Genomic DNA, 22,082 nt, shown 5'->3' with positions numbered 1-22,082 from the left:
ATGTGTGCACATGTGCATGTGGAAGCCAGAGGTGTCATCCCTCAGCAGATACCCACCTTCTGAGACAAAGTCTCTCACTGGCTCTTTGGGCTGTTTCCATCTCCCCAGAGTTATGATTACTTACAAGCATGTATTACCATGCCCCTTCTTAATATATAGGTATTGGGAATCAAACTTAGGTCTTTATGCTTGCATAGTAAGTGTTTTCATTGACTAGGATATCTCCCCAGCTCCACAAACAGTCTAATTTTTAACATTTAAAGAGACTTATTTATTTTTATGTGCATGGGTGTTTTACCTGTGTGCATATCTGTGCACCATGTGTGTGTAGTGCCCACAGAGCCCAGAAGAGGGTGTTGGATCCTCTGGAATTGGAGTTGGACAGTTGTGAGCTGCTATGCAGGTTCTGGGAATCAAACATAGGTCCTCTGTAAGAGTAGCCAGTGTGCTTAACTACTGAGCTGTTGCTCTAGTCCCTCAAATATTCTACTTTAGGGTAGGCTTTGAGCTTTGTGTATGTGCAGGGGGTGCACGTGGAGGTCAGAGAACAACTTGTGGAGTTGCCGTTTTCCTTCTGCCACATGGGTCCCAGGCTTGGTAGCAAGGACCTTTATTCATGGAGCCATTTCACTAGCCTGACACAAATTTCATCTGTTTCCTTTTATGTTGTTAATGTGCTACTAGTAAATTTCGAATTGTATCTGTGGCTTAAGTTATACATCTCTTGAATACCGCTGACCTCACAGAAATTAGAGTGGGCTTCTGCTGGGCTCTGGTAGTGTGTGTGATGTGTTGGGAAGAAAATAACCACACTTGGGCTCAAACTCAAGAGAACCCACTGGGAGGCAGGACTGAGGAGGAGAAAGGAAAGCAACATGGTGGCTACAGTTAATAATCATGGGTTGGACATGTGGAATTGCTAGGAAGGTAGAGTCTAAGTGTTCTGAGCACAAAGGAATAAGTAGGTGAGGTAGTGAGTATATAATTTAGCCATTCCATAATGTTTGCATATTTCAAAATATCATGTTCATATGATAAATGTGTATAATTTTAGTCAATTAACAAAACAAGCAGAAAGGGAAGGGGAAATCAAGTGTGTAGGGCCCATGGGAAGCCTTAAGGAGGAGGCCAGGAGATCATGGGCAGCTGTATTAGTCAGGGTTCTCTAGAGAAACGGAACTGATAGAATGTATATGTGTGTGTGTGTGTGTGTGTGTGTATGTGTATGAATATATATATTATTAGAGTGGCTTACAGGCTATGATTCAGCTAGCAAACAATGGCTGTTTCCCAAGGGAAAGTTCAAGAATCCAATAGCTGAGTCCACGAGGCTGGATGTCTCAGCTGGTCTCCAGTATAGGCTGGAATCCTGAAGAAGCTGACCCTAATATCAATGAAGGAATGAACTTTCCAGCTAGAGGGAGGGTTTTCTTCTTCCATGCCCTTTATATAGGCTGCCTCCGGGAGGTTGGCTCCACCTCAGATGATCTGGATTTAAGGTGGATCGTCCCAACTCAAATGATCCAATCAAGAAAAATCCCTCACAGGTGTGCCCAGCTGCTGGGGGTTAGTTAATTCCACATATGGTCAAGTTGACAACCAAGAATAGCCACCACAATGGGCAAAGGACAGATTCCATTGGGTGTACCAGCTCCTTAAGAGATGGGTCTATGAGTCTCCCATTATGCCTTGCATACGGCGGGTACCTAAAGGCTACTTGTTCTTTGCAAGGAGCTAGGGGTCAGAGGGGAAACAGAAACAATAAGTCAGAATGAACATAACACTCTTTAAAGAAGTGAACTGTCTCACTGCACTGGGGAGGGGAGGCTTGTGTATCCAGGAACCTAAGAGAGAACTGGCCTAGACAGGACAGCAGCTTAGCATTGATAGGCTACATCACAAAACTACCTTGGACCTTTTTTTTCTGGGCCTCCAGAGCTCATGTTCTCATGTTTCCATATACACAGTACAGAAAGGCTGGCCATTGACAGCTGTGCTGGAACATTGTGACATGCACACCTTGACAGCCCTAAATACTTATTTGAATATATCAACTTGTTTCTCATCCACTCAAATGTTTTTGAGCCCTGACCCAGTACCCAGATTCATGTCAGCTATGGAGGCTACAGAGATAATTGAGACCCTATCCTTGCCATCACTTTGAGAAGGACAAACTATGGTCCACAAGTTAAATTCAGGCCACTGTCTGCTTCTGTAAGTAGTATTCTATTGGAAGAGAGTGATTTCCAATCTTTGACATATAGTCTGGTTGCTTTAGTATTGCGAGTGTATATGGTGATGGAACCTATATGGCCCATAAAACCAAACTATATTCACTATCTGTCTCTTTTCAGGAAATGTTTGCTGACCCCCATCTCAGAGTAATAAGCAAAGAATGATTAGATAAGAGAGGGCCAGACAAAAGGATAATATCAATCAGGGAGCCCTAAGCTGTGTCTTGGAGAAGCACAGCCTGCTCAGCAGACAGCAGGGACAGGAAAGCACAAAGGACTCTGTGACAGCAGACCACTGTCTACGTGAACACACAGGGTCTGGTCTGGGTAGAGCCCAGCAATCCTGCATCTGTGCAGTCCCCTCCTTCTCCCCCTGTTCAGGACGATGTCTTTAGACCTCCAGCTCTCCCTTCATAGCTGGGAAGCTTCTGTTCACACTTTCAGCTGGTGACTTTTCTTCTCCCCGGGGAAATCAAGGCAGTGGCAAGCAAAGGCAGGCTGTCCCTTGCTTGCTACCGTTCTGCACCCCTATTGCTTGGGGATTAGATTCCACCCATACCCTTCCCTACTCCCTGGTGGCTCAGTTCTCTCCTCTATCTCTCATCACACCTGTGTAATCAGTTTCTTCCTCTCCATTAGACTGATCCAAGATGCCCCCAATATGGTACCTTAGTTCTCCCATCCTCAGAGCATCCCCTGTGTTGCTTAGCAGCCTCACCTCCTCTGCTACATCAGAGAACATTAATTTGGAAAGGTTTGCCTATGTGTGGCCTCCATTCCTGCTCTGTTGGCTCCCCCTTTTATTCTACTGTATCAGTCTTGTGCTCTGCTGCCTCAAAACCAATCTTGTCACCAATGACCTACTTATTAAATAATCTGTCAATTACTGATCCCTGATGTATCTGACCTCCTAGCAGCAACTGACCTGATGAGTGTGTCTTCTCCAGGAGGTGCAGCTACATCTCCTTCCCTCGATTTTAACACTTTATGCGCACGTAGGGATCCATTCTCTCCTGGGGTTTATCCTGCCTCCGCAGGCCACTCTTCCTTTTCTCTGCCACTTCTAATGCTCACTTTTCTCCATCATTCATCCAGAAGTGTCACTGAGACTCAAAATATCTCAGCACTGTCCAACAGAACTTCCAAGAAACTGGAAACATTCAACACGAATGCTGTTCAGTATGGCAACCCCCATTCCCAGGCCATCACACATGGCTATTGAGTTCTGGAAATGCAGTAGGTCTAACTGTAGAACTCTGTTGTATATTTTATCTCATTCTGAACTTCAAGAGTAACATGTGGCTGGTAGTTACTCTATTGGGCAGTGCAGATCCACGTGATGATGGCACATATTTGGCGTCAATTGCCTTTGATTAGGGGCTTGATTACAAATTCAGAGGGTTAGTGCAGATTCAGAGAGGGTGTGGCAGCAGGCAGGTGAGTATGGTGCTGGAGCCATAGCTAAGTACTTACATCCCAACACCTACTCCAACAAGGCCACACCTCCTCCTAATCCTTCCTAGACAGTTCCACTAACTGGGGATGAAGCATTTGAACATATGAGCCGATGGGGGCCAGTCTTAATTCAAACCACCATGTTCTACTTCCTGACCCCCATAAACGTGTAGTCATATCGTAATGCAAAATGTAGTCAGTTTAATTTCAAAAAGTCCCACATTCTTTCAGTCTCAAAACTATTTAAGTCCAAAGTCTCTTTTGAGACCTGAGGCAATCTTTTCAATGTAATGTCCTGCAACAGCAAAAAGCCAATTATATACTTCCAACATAGAGTTGCACAAGACCGTTGAAAAATTGAAGAAAGGGGCATAGTGAAGAAATGCAACACCAAAGTAAGACTGGAGCCCAGTAGGGAAAACTCCAAGTCTATATATTCTGTATCTCTATGTCTAATGAAAGGGCTTATTGGAGGGCTCTTTCTATCTCCCACTCCTTCCAGCTTTGCTGACTGTAATGTGCTTCTCTCTCTTGGGCTGGTTCCACACCCTGTCTTCAGCTTTCCTTAGCAGGTACTCCATGACTCTGGCATCTCCAACATCTTAGTGTTTCCAACAAAATCCAGGCTTCACCTTCACAGCTTCCGGCACTGGCCTTTCGGGGCCTATTACGCGGGTACTCCCCTGTTAGATATGTGGTCTCAGTGGCTTTTCTCGATTATGGAGGAAAATTCCATAACCCCTTTTTTATACTTTCCTTGTTGAAGCCAGAACCACATGACTGCCAAGTTCTGCTGCTTGCTAGGGCTGAAACCTGGCCCTCTCCTTGAATTAGATTTGCATAATGTAATTATACTGTATATGTAAGTATATGTATGTATATGTAATACATTTGGTTTGGTGATGCTTTCTTAGATAAGATTTGCTTTTCACAAGCTGGAACCTCACAAGGTGGGTCCTGCCCTGAGGGCACCACTCGCTTTATTAGATTTGGCATCAGGTCTTTAAACTTCTCATCTCTTTGGGCATAGGACTGGGATCCAACACTATATTTTCTGGTTCTCTTTTTCACCTCAAATTGTGCATTTTGTATTTCCTTTGCGCTGCTTGCTCCTTTTCAGTGTAGATCTGCACAAGAGTGAGCACTAAATACTATATGACCCAGTCAATATAGGCTGTCCTGGAATCTTCTCTGCCAACATTAATCCAAAACTCTCCCGTTTAGCCTCCAGCCGATTTTTAGGACAAGGGCAGAAAGCAGTTCTACTGTTTGCCAAAATATCACAAGAATAGTATTTAATATCAGGCCCCTCTGAAACCTCTTGAGTTGGGCCTCCACAGCACACACTGTTTTCAGCACCACTGTCTTCCATGCTCCTACTAGTAGGGTCCACTGTTGCAGGAGCTCCTTCCGCTTCTTCAGCCAATAGCCACTGAGAGACCAGCCCATTGGGGCGTGGTCTCTCTCCCTTTAAAAAAGCAGCCACTGCCCTCTGCTCGCTCTCTGGCTCTGGCTCCACTTCTGGCTTCTGGCTCACTTCCCTTCTTCTCAGCATTCTGTTCAGTCTACTCCGCCTATCTAAATTCTGCCCTATCAGGCCAAGCAGTTTTCTTTATTAATTAACCAATGAAAGCAACAGATAGAAAGAAGACACTCCCACATCAGTCCACTAAGCCCCTCTTACAGCATTCAACTACTTCCCTAATCCAAAGTCCCCAAATAATCTATATTTCTCCAAACAACAGCATGGTCAGGCCTGTTATAGCAACACCCCAGTTTCTGGTATCAACTTCTGTCTTAGTTACTGTTCTATTGCTGTGAAGAGATATCATAACTAAGAAAACTTATAAAAAGAAACATTTGATTGGGAGCTTGATTACAGTTTCAGAGGATTAGTCCATGACCATCATGGTGGGGAGTGTATCAGCAGGCAGGCATGGTTCTGAGCAATAGCTAAGAGCTTATACCTTAGCAGTAGGCAGCAAGCAGAAAGAAAGAGACTGGGCTGGTGTGGGCTTTTGAAACCTCAAAGCCCATCCCCGGTGATATGCCTCCTCCAACAAGGTTTCACCCCCTAGTCCTTCCCAAACAGTTCCACTAACCAGGGATGAAGCATTCAAACAGCAACGAGAAATGCAAAATAACATAAGTGAAGGTGATGAAGAGAGCAAGGACATTCCTTCCATGTATAGGTCTGGCCTTCTATGGATACTAACGAGACATTTTTCAGGTATTGAGTTGGGGTGCTTTAATACTGTAAGAACCCTTAGATGTCACCAAGGGACTAGTCCAACTGTCTCACTACATGGATAAATAAACCAGGGCCCACAGTGGGGTAGTGACTTTGTAGAGACACTCCACAGGTTAACTACAGAACCAGGACCAGAGTCGAGTTTACCTCCTACCTCTTTGTGACAGGTTTCAAGAAGGACTGTGTTCTTTGGATGCATTTCTCTGAGCACATCTTTTAGATCTGGTCCACCTTTCTGTTTTATCAAATTGCTGGTTCCTGAGTCTAACCTAGGCTATTCCATAACAGGAGAAGCCCGTGCAAACATCCCTGATATGTACCTGACCCTCTGTGCCTGGAAATAACATTCTGAGTCTGACCCTTATGCAGAGGATGAAAATTAGAGGACTAATTTAGTTGTCATGGCAACCCTGAAGCTCTTGTACTAGGTACTTCAGCTGCTTGACATCCTGTAGTGATGGTTGCTAGATCCCCGATCTGTTGCTGACCAACTGTATGATCCTGGGAAAGACCTTAATTCACCCACCCACCCATCCATCTATCCATCATGTAATGACATCCAAAGGAATTCGTACCAGCTTGCAATACAAAATAAAACCATTAAAAGAAAAACAAAAGCCCAAAGCCATGCTAGAAGTAGAGAGTACAGAAAAAAACCCAAGGCAAGCATTGAACATAGATTATCTGATCAACAGAAAAACAAGAATACTTTAAAACATGAGCTAATACAGCTATTACAACTGAAAATTAAATTCAGTTGAGGCGAAGATTCACATCTGTCCTGCAAGTCTCACTTGGTGGAGGCTGAGCAGGACATCTACTCTGCAGTCTTTGCCCATCTCCTCCCACAGTGGCAACAAAATGACTCAATTGTGGCCACAAACTTTAGCCCCAAATTCTTTGAATTGGAAGAAAGAATTGACAGTCTGGTGTTAGTGACAGCTATGCATTCAGTTCATTCACCAAAGACCGAGACCCAAATTAGGCAGGACAACCTGCCAGTGATCTTAAAGCCTTTTCAAGGGCAGCTGCCATGAAGTCAGGGGCAGTAGAGCATCATAGGAGCCCAGAGGATGGAACGAGCTTTCGAGAAGCTTTAGGAGAAAACTTTTTAACAGGACTTTGAATGAAGAGCCAGAATTTTTTCACTTGCTATTCTTGAGACTACAGCCTTACTATGTAGTTCTGACTGTCCTGGAACTCACTAAGTAGACCAAACTGGTTTCAAACTTATATAGATCTTCCTGCCTCTGCCTCCAAAGTGCTGGGAATAAAGGCGTGTGCCACTACGTCAAGTCAGGATTTGAATTATGAGCGTCATTGCTTTACATGGTGAAAACAATATGGATGGGTCTACGGTACAAAAAGGGACAGAAGGCAACCACTTGGCCATTTTCCAGCACTTCCTGCCCCTCCAGGATGGAGGATGCGGTTGCTGCATCCCCCCAGGACAGCAGAGTGTAGTGAAGATCCCAGAGACAAAGAACCTGTACCAATCCCAATGCTTCTATTTTCTAACTACATGACACTGGGCCACGACTTTGCCTCTCCATACTCAATTTGCTCACCTGGGAAATGGAAATAAGAACCTCACTCTTAGCATTGCTATAAATAGAGTAACCTGTCAAAGTCAGGACAGTGGCTAGAGCCTAGCACTGGCCCAGTGAAGGGTTACTGTTCTACTGTTCATATCATTTCCAGCATTCCAACTTCAATGAGCTGTATTAATACTTCTTCACACGTCAACGTCTAAATCATTTAGACTATTCTGAAATTGGAATTTTGTATATGTTGCAAGACTGCTAATACGTTGGATCTGAACTGAAGACCAACAAATAGCATTTAAGTTATTATATTCCCTGCAGAATCAGGTAGTAAATCATGGCAGAAAGGAATACAGCACTGTGTCATTAAACCCCGGCATCATCAGACGGAGGAAGTTTAACTGCATGTTTCCTTTCCCTCACATCGTTCAGGAACTGTACCACACTGTGTCTATGTGTGGGCACACAGGCATGTGTGGTGTATATGACAGATATGCACACAGGAGAGAGGAGAATGTCAGGCATCCCACTCTATCACGCATCTTATTCCCTGAGACAAGGTCTTTCCCTGAACCTGGAGCTCTGTGTTTTTGTTTTGCTTTTGTTTGTTTGGCCCATCCAGCAAGCTCCAATAATCCTCCTATTTCCACACCCTCCCTCCAAGTCTCTGTATCACAAGTGCTTATGTCAACATCCAGCTCCCATGCGGTTATAGAAGATTTGAACCCAGGTCTTTATCCTTGTGAAGCAAACACTCTGACCCTCTAGAGACACCTCTTTAGCCTCCAACGGAAGCTCCATTTTAACTTGCTTCATATTTAGTCTTCAGTTTCTCCCATAGGTTTGCCTTCTATCCTTCAAAGGTTTCTTATTGACTTTTTTCTTATGAAAAATAGAAACAGATGTTTTTAAAAAGTACAGTATGATCATCAAAATACCTAATTTTCCTGTTAAGTAGTCAATGTCAAAACATTACTTTGTGGATCAATTTGCTGGTCAACTGTCATCCTGACCTGGATCCATGTTCTGTTTTTTATAAATTCTTTTGTCTTCTTCACCAGACTCATTTTATTTTTGTTGGAGTATATCCTCAAATAAAAATGTTTTTGGCAATTAAATGGGAAGGAAAATTTCCGAGTTTTTGCATACCAAAATGACTACATTTTACATTGGTCTTCTCCAGTTTTTCTCTTTCTACTCCAATGCTATACTCTCCACTTCCTGTAATGAAAGTAATCTTCCTGTGTTTGGTGGCAATTACCAAACCCAGAAACATTTTTAATCCCACTCATATCTGTAGAAACTGACATTGTTGATAATCCCGGGATTCTTAAAATTCCCCATTTGGTTGGTTCTTGATGCATTATACATTCTTTGTTCTTTTCTTTTGAAATCATTTCCAGGCGTTTGTTTCCTCTTCACAAGCCTCCAATCCTACTATCCTTTAATGCCCCACCTCTGCCCACTGATGGCCATTCCCTACACAGGCTTTCTGAAATGGCTCATCTAGCACAATGGTTCTAACAACCATCTATATAGTGACACAAAGCACTAGCCAAATGACACAGCCCATCCAAATGTGTGTGTGTGTGTTATGCATGTACACATGCCTATGCATGTATGTACGTAGGCAAGAGACATAGAGTATCTTCCTCGATAGTTTGCCTTCTTAATTTTTAAGACAGAGTTTATGTACTGAACCTGAAGCTGTCCAATTGACAAGACCTGCCAGTGAGCAGCTGGGAACGTCCCTGTCCCCTCCTCCCAGTGTTGGGGGTACAGGCATGAACTACCACAACTCAGCTTTTCCTATGAGGGCTGGGGATCCAAACTCAGGCCCCCATGCTTTCACAACAAGTGTTTGACCCACTGAGCCATTTCTTAAGCCCCCAAATCTTAATTCATCATTTCACTTCGATTCCAAGTTTCTAAGCCTTTGGTGGTGTTTTTAGCTCATGAAGTCATCATTCACCCAAATCTCCCCGGGTAAGAACTTTGACAGCATCCTCAACCTTTTCTCCATCCACATCCCCTGGCCAGTTACCAAACCCTCTCCAAGCTGCAGCAGACATGATTCTGGAATTCCACTCTCTCTGTTCACGCTGTTCCTTTAATTCCAACCCTATTACTTCTTACTCGACTACTGGGTCCTGTGCCCCCAGCCTCCTCTGTCCATCTGTCCTTCCTTCAGCGACTCATCTCCTCCCCTCTCCAAATCTGTTGACCATTTATTTTAATCAAGATCCCAGCTGGCTCCCAACTGCTCTTAGAAAAATGATGAAACTCTTTAGCTTTATACACAACACTTTGTGGTTCCTCTCTGCCTATTTACATAGCCAACCCCCATTGTCACCTTAACCTCACACATCCTACAACTATAGTGAGAAGATTTTGGGGGGTCTGGCCAACCTCAATACACTGAACCCCCCATATCTCTATAATTTTGTATTTACTGTTTTGTTCCTAACTTATTGTGTGTATGGTCATGTGTTAGTGTGTGTATACGTGTAAATGCATGTGGAAGCCAGAAGTCAAGGCTGTGTTTTCTTTAGTTGCTCCTCCCCCTCATTTTATGAGGCAGGGTCTCTCACTTGTCCTAAAGCTCAGTGATGCAGCCTGACTGGCTGCCCCGTGAGTGTCAGAGACAGGCCGGGCTCTGTCTCTTCAGCACTGGCATTGTACATATTCCCCACAATGCCCAGTTTAAGGAGTATATGTGGGTATCAGAGGACAATGTGTTAGTTTTTTTTTTTCTTTCACCATGCTGGTCACAGGATCAAATTCAGGTTGTCAGGCTTTGGCAGCAGGTGTCTTTACCCACTGAGTAATCTCACAGGCCCACACATATGGATCTGAACTCAGGTCCTTATGTTACACGGCAAATACTTTACTGACTGAGCCATCTCCCCAGCTCAGATGGTCCCTCCATATTTCTATGGTACCCTACTAATAACTTTCTACCATATTATATTATTGAGGCTTTTGTTTTCATTTTCTATAACTATGTTGTCAACTCCTAGGAAGCTGGGCCCAATCTTCACTTTTTATATACATTAGAGGATACATCTCAATGAATGCTGAAAGAGGGGAGGAAAAACACTTAGGAAGTGATTGTGTTTAAAGGGGCAAGAAGAGGTGCCCTGATGAGGCTAACAGGTCACAAAGGCCAAGGGGAAAGCATTTTAAAGAGACTGTCAAATGCCGCAGAGCATATAGATGCTATAGCTGTGAACAGGTCACCCATCTAGAGACCTGGAGGGCTTTGGGCACCTCCAGGATCAACATTCTCATAGCACAAGGATGGAATGGATGAGAAGGGAGGGTCTCAGCTAATGGGGCTGGGTTGGTGGTGAGGATCCCTCTGCTCTTCTATGGCACTGGGGAGTAGGCCAATTTTGGGGATTAGGTATTTGTTGAACCATTCTGCCCTTATTTGGCCACATGACAGACATTTTAACATCTTTTCAAATTCCTTCAGGGGTTCCCTCTTTCTCCTGCCCTTTAAATGTCAAGGTTTCCAGGACTCTGTTTTTAGCTACTGTCTCTGCTTAATCTACACACAGGGTCCCATTCATTATGGCCTCAATGATGTCGCCTTCTTGATGTCCATCTGGCTGTTCCTCTGCCCAGAGCCCTCCCAGCCTCAGAGCCCACTGGAACCATAGGTACCCGAGAGATACATCACCCTCGGCTGTTCTGAAGCCCAGCTCAGCTCCCATCACCAAAGGTCTCCTTTGGAAACACTCTCTCTATCAACAAGACCCAAACCACCAGTTTTCTCAACCCTTTCCTCTCCAATCTACTCCTGAAGTCTTATCAATTCTATCACCTTAATAATTCAAAATCCCACCCCTCTTCCCACCTCTCTTCCACTGCTGAGATCTAGACGTACGGTTTCCAGTTGCACTGTCGCCATCTCTCCCGTCTACTCTGATTCTCGTTTCTACCCTTTCCCATAGCGGTTTCAAGGAAGTGTGTCTCTATTTTCTAAAAGCCAAAGGGTAATTTTTATCCAGTTACACACATTAGCAGTGTACAGCTCCATGAGTGTGAACAAGGTTCCAATGCTGCTGAGATTTAAAGAATGGACTGGGAAGATTGCTCAGGGGGTAAAGCCCTTACCACACAAGCATGAGACCCTGATTCAGATCTCCAAACTTCATATAAAACCAGATATGGGAGCCTATGTCAGAGTCCCTATGTTCCTGGAGCAAAGTCGATGGCAGGGATGGGAGAATCCCAGAAGTTCGGGGGTCAGCTAGCTTGGGGGACACAGCAGCAAACAACTCAGAGTCTGTCTCAGATGAAGAGGGGGGTAAATACCAGCACCCAGGGTGGTTCTCCAACCTCCATATGCGTGTCATGGCATGTGCATTCCTGTACTCATACACAGGAAACACACACACAGAGACCAAATAAATAACACATTAAAACATTTCCATTTCCCAGAACATTCCCTCATGACTCTTTGCCCCAACATTCCCAGAGGCAACTGCCATCCTGATTTCTAGCTCCATAGACTGGTTCTGCTGCTTTCGAAGAGTTCATAGATGGCATCAGACAGGAGAGATGTTGTGTGGACAGCTTCTTGAGCTTATGTACTAGTCTGTGCTTTCCACTGCACTCATGCACAACCGTATAGGTGTCTATCACAGTCTCTTTTCCATTTACCTGCTTATGAAAAACTCATCTACTTTCAACTTTAGTTTTTCCAAAGATGCATTATGAACATCTTTGCATGAGTCTTTCTTGGATATAGAGTGTCCACACTTTGGAGTAAACATCTAAGAAGGACTCTCAGTTTCTGGATGCGCTCATGCTTCGCTTTGTAAGAAGCTGCCAAACGACTTTCTAAAATAGTTGCACCATTTTCTAACACACCAGCCATGTATGAGAGTTCGAGATGCCTAAAACAGCCTTGAAAATGCAAATCAAATCACACTATGGCTCTACCCTAAACTCCTCTCTCTGGTTCTTTCCAGGTGTTTCGGTTCCACAGGAAACAGGCCAGGTCCACCATGGCATAGTCAACAATGTCCTCGGTTTCACTGTTGCTGTTTCTCTACCAGCTCCCTTTTCTCCAGGCTCACAGGCCAAATTCTCTAACTCACAAATTTTGCCCCGCCCTTTGAACTCTGTCTTGCTATGTAGCACAGGATGGCCCAGAACTCATGCTTCGCCTGCTTCGGTCTAGAGAGTTCTGGAAAGAAAGTTCTTTCATGTCTCTGTGTGAAAAAGATGCCCTTTGCCAGGATGCCATCCCCCTTACCTTCATTCCAATTCCTGCCCACCTTTGCAGAGGGGTTTTCTGATTATTTCACACACTTCTGTGAGTTCACTCCTGTTCTCTGCTCCCCAAACATATAGAAACTCTACCAACATGCTCAACATGTCATAATACACTGTTTCCTTTCCTCTAACTGATTCTTATAAGATGTCCTTTGTCCTTCCCTGTCCTTTATCACTGATGACCGACTACACCAGACAGACACCAGGCTAGCAGAATAGTGCGGGATGAGAAGTTAAGACCTAATCCCTGCTCTCCTAAGGCATCGGGTGGATGAAAGAGACAGTTGAGGGCTGATCAGCACTAGAGTGCTGGACTAGCATGGATGAGACCCCAGGGTCGATCCCCAGCACCACAGAGACACAAAAGGCAGCCCAATGACTGAGGAGGGAAAGCTGGAAACCAAGCTGTGTTCCAGACAAGAGAAGTAATGGATGAGGGCAAGGTAGGGTCTCGTCAAAGAGACAATGTCTGTACTGGGATCTAAAGGAGATGTATAAGCTAATCAGGTGACGTGCTGTGAACAAGAAAATAAAATTGAGCTGGGAGGAGAAGCTGGGGTGACCTGCATAAGGAAGAAGGCTAGGCAGGTGTCAGAACAGATGTCATCGGGGATCTTGCTTGAGACCATGCCGAAAGACAACAGAGGTATCATCCCTCATCTAGCTCACTGGACCTGCCATTGTATTTGTTGGTGCTTACAAAATATATTATCTGTTCAATTAATGCATGTTAAAAGAGTTCACAAAGTTTGTTAGGAAAAGAAGATACGAGCAGCATCTTTCAATTTTATTGACTTAATGAATTGCATTTTTATTAGTTCTTTGAGAGAACGGAGTCTTGCACAATGTGTTTTAATCACATTCACCATCTCAACAGGATGTTAAGTGGCTGCAGGGCTGAGCATGTTTTTAAGCAAAGACACAAGTGGAGTTTGTTGAGAGACTACAGCCAACGGAGCGGTGATGGAAACATCACACGCAGGTTCTGCACAGAGGGAAGGGACGGGACTGAGGGTACAAAGATGGTTAGTTTTGAGAGGGAAGAATGACTCTTCCTTCCAAATAAGAGAAGAGGGTGAAACTGGGGGAGGGGAACACTGCAGAGACACAACGCTACCTGATAGGAGGGATGCTCTTATAGCCATGTGGTCCAGAGGACATATTTTCTTGACTCAGCCATTCCTCAGCCAGACTATTTGACAGTGCTTGTAATCATCACAGGAAGATTTATGGGGCAGTGACTATAACTGGCTATGTTGGAAGCTTTGGCGGCCATTCACCATCTAAGATCCACAGTAACTGTGCTGGGGACCCGCACACTCAGGCACAGGGACATTAAGAACCTTACACGGGACTATACTGACAGTGAGAGGCTGACCTACAGTTTGAATCAAGACTGTCCAATACCACAAAGGGCTACAGCAAGTTGAGAGCCCAATCTCACTTCAGTATGGCAGGAATATCATGGTGAGAGAGCAGAGGTAGTTTAAGGTGGTAAAGGCCCTATGTCTGTAGTGCGGATTTAACCTGCACCGAATCTCCTAGTGGGTGACAGAGAAACACAGTAGTTTGATAGAGTCGAATGTAATGTAATACCTGGTTGCAGAATGAATCAAAGTGGGGGGAGGGAGCAGGGAGGGAGCAGGAAGGTTGTCCTAAGAACTCTCCCCCACCACCAGCAGACACATGTAAACTTTAGTACCAAATTCCTGCTTGTTGTTTGTTCTATACATGCATATCTATGGTAAATGTTCACTTTTTTTACTTAAGGAAGCACTTTTTGGTTTCCTTTTTGGCATATTAGAATTCCCCCCAAATCACTACTTTTGTGCTTTGAGAACATTATTAAGCAAAATAATGGTTACCTAAACACAAACACTGTGATACTGAGAGAATCACTCTGGGAAGCTTTACAGTTAAGAGACCAATGGCACGGTAGCACAGGCAGTGTGAATAACAGGACAAAGGATGTTTCACATCCAGGTTTGAATGCCATGTGATGTAAGAAATTTCATTGTGAGACTCAGAAGAGCATCCAATTAAAAACTACAAACTGGCCAGGCAGTGGTGGCACACACTTTTAATCCCAGCACTCGGGAGGCAGGCAGATCTCTGAGTTCTAGGTCAGCCTGATTCCGCAGAGTGAGTTCCAGAACAGCCAGGACTATAGAGTAAAACCCTGTCTCAAAAAACCCAAAGACCAAAACAAACAAAAATTTACAGACTGTTTATTTTCTGGGACTTCTCATTTACTATATCTTTGACTGAGGGTAACTAAAATTACAAAATGTGAAACAGGAAACGAAGGGAAACAGTGCCCTTCCTTGCAAAGAAAAAGAACCCAACACCAGTTAACTAAAGATGCGTTCAGTGACTTGTCCACACAGACAATGACACGGCAGGAGTGACATAGGAATTTGGGTTCCTGAGCCACTGTAAAGCTCAGTGCGAAAATGCAAACAGGTGATGACCTTAGTGAATATGGGGGTGGGGTTAGGGAGAGTGAACCTTTAAAGAGAAATACATCCTAGCTGGAGAAAAGGAGCCACTGGAAATTATATCCACAGAGAACTACAAAGCAACCGAGGCCCTGGGCCAGGAGACAGGTGGTCATATCAGCAGAAACAGCAGGTGCTATGGACCTGGCTCCATCTGTAGAGAACAGTCCTGCTGGAGAAGTCTCAGAGAGGAAGGCAGGGGAGCTCAAGATGGGCAGCTCTCCCCAGTGTGAAACTGTGATCTTAACCGGAGACCACTCAGAGCCGACAGGGTGGTCTCGCTATTCTGTTCAGGCTTCCTTGCACTTTTGCACTAACAAATGACGGATCCTTTACTTTGCCAGTCACTATAGACACTGTAAGTGTTCTAGCCTTAGGATCTACAGTGAGCTGAATTGTGTTCCCTCAAGACGCGTGTCCCCCAACACCTTAGAGAGTGACCCGACTTTAGAAATAGTGTCTTCACAGATACTAATATTATATATGTATATATATATATGTATATATATATATATATATAAATTATATAGCACAGACGTAAACCATTACAGTAAGGCAACACTGAGCCAAGGGGGATACTAAACAATGACCCTATCCTTATACAAAACAGACAAAGACACAGGAAAAAAAAATCTCAGGTAAGCCAGAGGTAGAGGCTGGCCCTAGGCAGCCACAAGCCAAGGCACACCTAGCTTTACTGAAAAACACAAGGAAGGAATCATCAAGAGAATGGAGGTGTATGGCCCCAATCACACCTGATATGGAACTTCCAAACTGTAAGAAGAAAACTCTTCCATTGTTTTATGCCCTTGGGGTTTGCCAAGCAACGTGAGTGATGTGCCTCACAGTCATTGCAGGAAAGAAGAAAAGAAGGCTGAGGTGGTTGGAAAGGGCACAGGAGAAGCCTTTAGGTAAGTAAGTATCAGGAAAAACAAACCCATGCCCTAGATTCAGAGGGAGTGTGTGATCCCCAAAGGTAAACAGGGATCTATTGTGACATTAAGAGGAATCTGTGCATTAAAGGCTCATAGTGTGACTTTAGCCTGATGCATTGCTAAGAGTGTAGACTTCAGCTTTGGTGCTGCAAGGCTGAATCAATCTCACATAACTAATGAGGTCCCGCTAATCAAATTTCTCAAATTCAAAATAGAAAATGAGGCTGTTCATTGGTTTCTTCTGTATATGTGTGAGAAAACAAGTTTCTCTTTAGCTATCCCAAATGCTTACGTTGGCTACCAGGATCCCACGGCCAGACACCTGTAAGCTGATAATGAGTCTAAACTATGATGAAGGGGCAGGACCTTGACCATGAGAAGTCCCAGTGATGTTCCCCACCCAGTACCACAGCAGATTATGTCTCCAGGCCTCAGAGTCTGTGGCATTCACTGCGGATTGATAGTTCTTTAGTCTTTCTATGTTCTGAAGCCATGTGCCCACTTCCACCCAAGGACCTGGCCTCTGAACAGAGTGTCAAACAACTGCTGCTAGGTTACAATTATGCCCTGAACACGACATTCTAATATAACAAATCAGACCTCTTTGACGAAGGTGCGGGCGCCTCCACTCCTGTAACCAGCCTTGCCTGTTTGGTTTCTTGTGGCACCTGCAAAGGCCACTGCCATATTGGTGGCTGAAAACAACAGACATTTATTTATTGCCTCATGGTTCTAGAGGTCAGAAATGTATGTCAAGGTTGTCGGTAGGACTGGGCTTCCTCCAGACTCTGGGAGAGAACCTGGTACTCGCTCCTTCCAGCTCTTGGTGGCTCTGGTTGTTCCTTGGCTGTGTCTGCACCATTCCAATCTGTCCCCACAGCCACAATGCCATCTCTTCTGCATCAGAGCTTTGCATGCCTCTCTTCTAAAAGGACACTTCTAATAGTATTTATGGCCATCTAATAGTGCAGCATTCTCTCTCAAATCCTTATTTGAGCACATCTTCAAAGACCCTTATTCCAAATAAGTTGGAATTCACAAGTTCTAAGGACTTTATAATAATGCCTTGGTTAGAAAGGGATTCATTTTTAAAATTCATTATGTTATGTAAATTTTGACATTGGGACCTTAACGGGTGTTGTATATGCGTGCCATGGCATAGGTGTGGAAGTCAGAGGACAACTTGAGAGAGTCAGTCTCTCCTCCTACTGTGTAGGTCTCAGGGTTTGTATCTGTTGGGTACCTTCGCCTGGTGAGCCATCTCACTAGTCCCCTTACGTGTTTAATATGTCCCTGGCATCTCATACATACATGAGAATGAGTACATAAAACAAGGTAACTTAGTTCCAAATTCTCACCTTATGACCACTACACACTTTTGCCCCATTAGCATTCTCTAAAAAGATACCCCTGAACTCCATACCACAGTCCCTTCAAACACCTGGATGGGTTTCTTGTATGCACAATGTAGGGAAAGCTACCTGACACTGACTTCATCTCTTCAGGCTAACCTGTCAAGAGCAGTTATAAGGCTGAATGTTATCTTTAAATAGGATATCAAATGATCTCAGATGATTATATTTGCCCTTAAATCATTTCTACTTCACGCACACATGATGTGCATGTGTGTGCAGGTTCATGTCTATGTAGAGGTCAAAGGACACTCTTTGGTATCATTCTTTAGGCACCATCACTTTTAATTTTTGAGACAGGATCTCTCACTGGCCTGGAACTCACCAAGGATACTGGGTTGGTTGGTCACCCAGCACCAGGGATCTACCTCCCTCCACCTTCCCAGCACTGAGATTTGAAGTAGGCACCAGAATGTCTAGCCTTCTCCATTCTAAACACAGCCTTTCATGTTTGCAAGGCAAGCACTTTGCTGTAAGAGTTGTCTTCCCAGCCCCCTTCCACCTTTTAAGGCCCCAACTTTATCTAATATGTCTCTTCTCAGGACCCCTCAAGACATCTATTTCCTTGTGTTCATGCCTTTCTTTGAGCTCTTCTTGCCCTGCCTAGGGATGCCATTTCTACCTGAGACTTGGTAAGCTTCCTGAAAAGGGAACCTTACTAGGGTCTCAGTGTGTTACTTTTCTCATTGTTGTGACAAAATACTGGACAGAAGCCACTTACATGGGAAGAGTTTTACTGCAGCCCATGGTTTAAGAGGAATCCGGTTTCTCATGGCAGAGAAAGCAGAGTGGGGAGTGGGTCAGTCTATAGGATGGGAGTTTATCCTGCAACCTACTCATCTTGATGGATTCGGCAACAGAGATCTTGGTCCAGATAGGCTGTGCCCACCCTCATTGAACCACTTGGGAAAGCCATACCTCCTACCCCAAAGATCCATCACCTTCCCAAACAGCCCACCAAGTGTAGATCGAGTGTTCAAACATAGACGCCTGTTAGAAACAGTGCACATTCTACCCATAACAGTGGACAAAAAACATTTGTCAAATGACTGTTGGCTATGGGTAGGGGAAGTCTCATAAGCTACCACCTGTAGATGAAATGCCACAAGCAATCAATTACTGCTGGGAGAGAATCAGTCCTCCCCAGGGATGGGCCCTCTAATTGGCTAGCCAATATCAAGTGGTCAGCCCTAAACACATATGCATAAGAGCAATACTAAATGGATTCAGCAGATTGTATTTATTGTGTGTGTTTATCACAATAATTTCAGAAAGAAAGGCCATTAATTTGAGAAGAAGTGGGTGGTACACAGAAGGAGAGAGAGGGGAAGAGATGCTATAATATAGTACAGATATATTTTAAAAAACCAAAATGAAATGTTGTATATAAGGTAGACTAGTAAGTCAGAGGATGTACAAAAACAGGCCCATTCTTCATTCTCTTGGAGTATTCAAAAGAGAATATTCAGAAAATTAGATGAGTGTATTTAACACTTAGAAGGAAAAATTCTTTATATAGCTGGTAATACAGGAAACAGGGGAGGTGTTTTTCTATTAAGAATAAGGTATTGATCTTCAAGAAGGAAAGGCAGAGAGCCTAAAAAACCACCTCAATGCCAGGCTTTGGTGAGGACAAAATACAGCCCCAGTGTGAAAAGTGTTCATGGATCTCTGAGAACAGAGTCCCAGGACTGAGGAGACTCAGCTGAGGGAGTTCTGAGGGCTAGTCTTAGATCACTAAGCTGCTCCGAGATCCAGGGCTGTGATGCGGTTCATTTCAGCCGCTCTCAGTTCGTAGACGAACATGAGGCAAACCATGTTTAATCAATGTCAGCCAAGTTACTGTATCAATAAAATGAAGTGGAATTGCTTGATGCAAGAGTTCCCATCTAGTCACATCATCAGATAGATACAGACTGTGGTGTCTGGAGGTTCATCTCAAATAAGCCACTGCTAAATACAATGCTCAGTCTGTAGCCACGTTAGACATAGCTGGCCACTCCTTTGAAGCACTTTATTAACCTGGTTATCAGAAGACCATTCCATCTAGTGTCCGCCTCTTCCCTCATTGGGTATTCTTATTTCCATCACTGGGTCTTCCCCTTGGCCTCTAAACTTTGATATTCCTTAGGGTTCATTGCTATGACCCTTTCCCCATCTGTCCTTTCTTTCTTGTCCCAAGAAAGACATTCAAACTTGTGGCTTCAAATGTCACCTGCAGATTATCTCTAAAATGTCTGGTTCCGGCCCTGTTTTCTCCCTGAACTCTAGACTTGCATATTCAACTGCCTGTTTGACATCTTCAATTAGGTCTCTAATAGACTGTGAAATGTAACATGATTGAAACAGAACTCCTCATCTCCTCCAGTTAGCATCTCCTCCTCTTCCACCCCACATCGATAAATGGCAACTTCACCTTCCAGCTCTTCAACCCAAAAACTATGAGGCCAGTCTTGACTCTTTTCTTTCTCTCCCACCCTGAACCCGATACACCACCCAGTTTTGTGGACTTCACCTTCCAACTGTACCCAGATTCTAACCACCTGATCCCTTTCCACTGACAGCCCCACAGCCAACTCACCATATGCATTACCCAGGATACAGAATCCAGTTATTCTCCCCTTGCCTTCCTATGCCAGCAGTCAATGTTTCATGGAAGCCGCGCGACCCTTCTGAAACAAATTCAGTCATTTCACTTGCCTGCTGTCAACATTTCAAAGATGTCCCCATAAATCTTATGTGCTCCACATTGTCAATGAGATCTACATGGCCCTATAAGCTCCTTTTCCCATCTTATTCTCTGTCACCCTAATTTCGGCGTTCTCATTACACAGGCCTCGCTGTCCTCAGCAAGTTATTAAGCTGAACTAAATAGAAAGCATTAAAACCTATTATGAAATATAGTATAAAGAGGTACTTGAGATACCAGTAACATAAAGCTATGAAGGAACAGAATTCCTGTAGTTATTGAGTAGTCTCGGGTTTGCAAGATGGAGACTTCTGGACCTGAATGGTGATGACTGCCTGATGCTGTAAATACGCTGACTACCACTAAAGTCAACGGTTAAACTAGTACATTTTATATTTGTCTCACCACAACTGAAAATAATTCAAAATACTCATAATAGGTATTACCACAACAGTGGGTAATAATTACCAATAGGTATTATAGATATCTATATTGTGTGTGTGTCTATGTATCTGTGTGTAATATAGATATGGGTGAATAAACATATCTATAATATATCCATAGGTAATCTTATCACAAAAATTTTTGGCCTAGGGAGATTGTTTAGTGGGAAAACACATCTTCTGTGTAAGTGTGAGGACCTGAGTTTGGATCCCCAGCACCCATGTAAAAAGCTGGGCGTGGCTTGTGTGCCTGTAACCCCAGTGCAAAGTCTGGTGGGAGGCAGAGACAGGAGGGTCACTTTGACTAGCTGGCCAGCCAACCTAGTCAAAAAAAACAAACAAACAAACAAAAAAAAAAAACAAAACAAAACAGTGAACTCAAGGCTCAGAGACAGAGCTTGTCTCCAAGGAATAAAGTGGAGAGTGGTGGGGGAAGACACCAATATCCTCCTCTGGCCTCCTACACACAAGAGCTGGTGATACAGCTCAGTTGATAAAGTGTTTTCCTGGCATGCATGAAGCCCTTGGTTCTGTCCTCAATATTCCATAAACTAGATGCAGGGGTACATACCTCTAACCTCAGTACTCCCGAGATAGAGGCAAGAGGATGACAATTTCAAGATCATCTGCAACTGCACAGTGAGTTCAAGGCTAGCCTGGGATGTATGAAACTCGGCCTCATAAGAAGGTACACCCGTGGGAGCCGAGGAGCGGGCTCAATCTATAAGTTGTTTGTTATGCAAGTATGAAGACCTGTGTTTGGCCCCTATCATCCATAGCAAAGCCAAGTGCCGTGGCAAACAGCTGTAATCCCAGCACTGGGAAGGTGGAGATGGGAAGATCCCTGGGGTTTACTGGCTGGCCATTCAAGCCAAATCAGAAGTTCCGAGATAAAAAGACTGTGTCTCAAAAATTAAGATGGAGAGGGACTGAGGAAGGTACTTAATATGGATGTCGTGTTTCCACACACACAGAGCACTTTACACCCAATGTGGCTATTGTATTTGACTATACACAAAGTCTTGAAACAAATCCTATGTGTAACCACCTATGGTCCTCACTCAGTGTGGTCAATGACAATGGATTTGTCTTCATAGAAACTAGACATTAGCCCTCTAAAGATAGGAGTACTCAGGTTTTCGAAGCAGCCTCTCCCGGAAATCTGGACACTACCTCTCTGATGCTAGCCAATCACCCGCAAATGAAGAAGCTGCAGCAAAATTCTATCTCCCTAATGTGTCGTTTGACAATGCGGTGTCCTTTGACACAGACAAAGCTACAAAGCAGCCTACAGTGTAAAATTAAGGGTTTCAGATAGACTAAGGTTTCCTC

The 22,082-nt window shown here is 44.1% G+C and overlaps 1 protein-coding gene across 3 annotated transcripts in view; it reads right to left on the bottom strand.

Annotated features, from left to right (window-relative positions):
- Tmem266 (transmembrane protein 266) overlaps window positions 1-22,082 on the bottom strand; it is a 108,674-nt gene that overhangs the window by 74,975 nt on the left and 11,617 nt on the right. Inside the window, exon 1 of one of the 3 annotated variants that reach the window (XM_057766208.1) lies at window positions 20,200-20,210. The exons of the other annotated variants lie outside the window; for them this stretch is intronic. The gene's annotated coding sequence lies outside the window, so the exon portion shown is untranslated. Of the gene's footprint in view, window positions 1-20,199; window positions 20,211-22,082 lie in introns of those variants that run through there. 3 annotated transcript variants of the gene reach the window in all.

Source organism: Chionomys nivalis, chromosome 4 (genome assembly GCF_950005125.1).
Source record: "Chionomys nivalis chromosome 4, mChiNiv1.1, whole genome shotgun sequence".
Classification (NCBI taxonomy): domain Eukaryota; kingdom Metazoa; phylum Chordata; class Mammalia; order Rodentia; family Cricetidae; genus Chionomys; species Chionomys nivalis.
The sequence above is the reverse complement of the archived record's forward strand: the minus strand, read 5'-3'. Positions and strand labels throughout refer to the sequence as shown.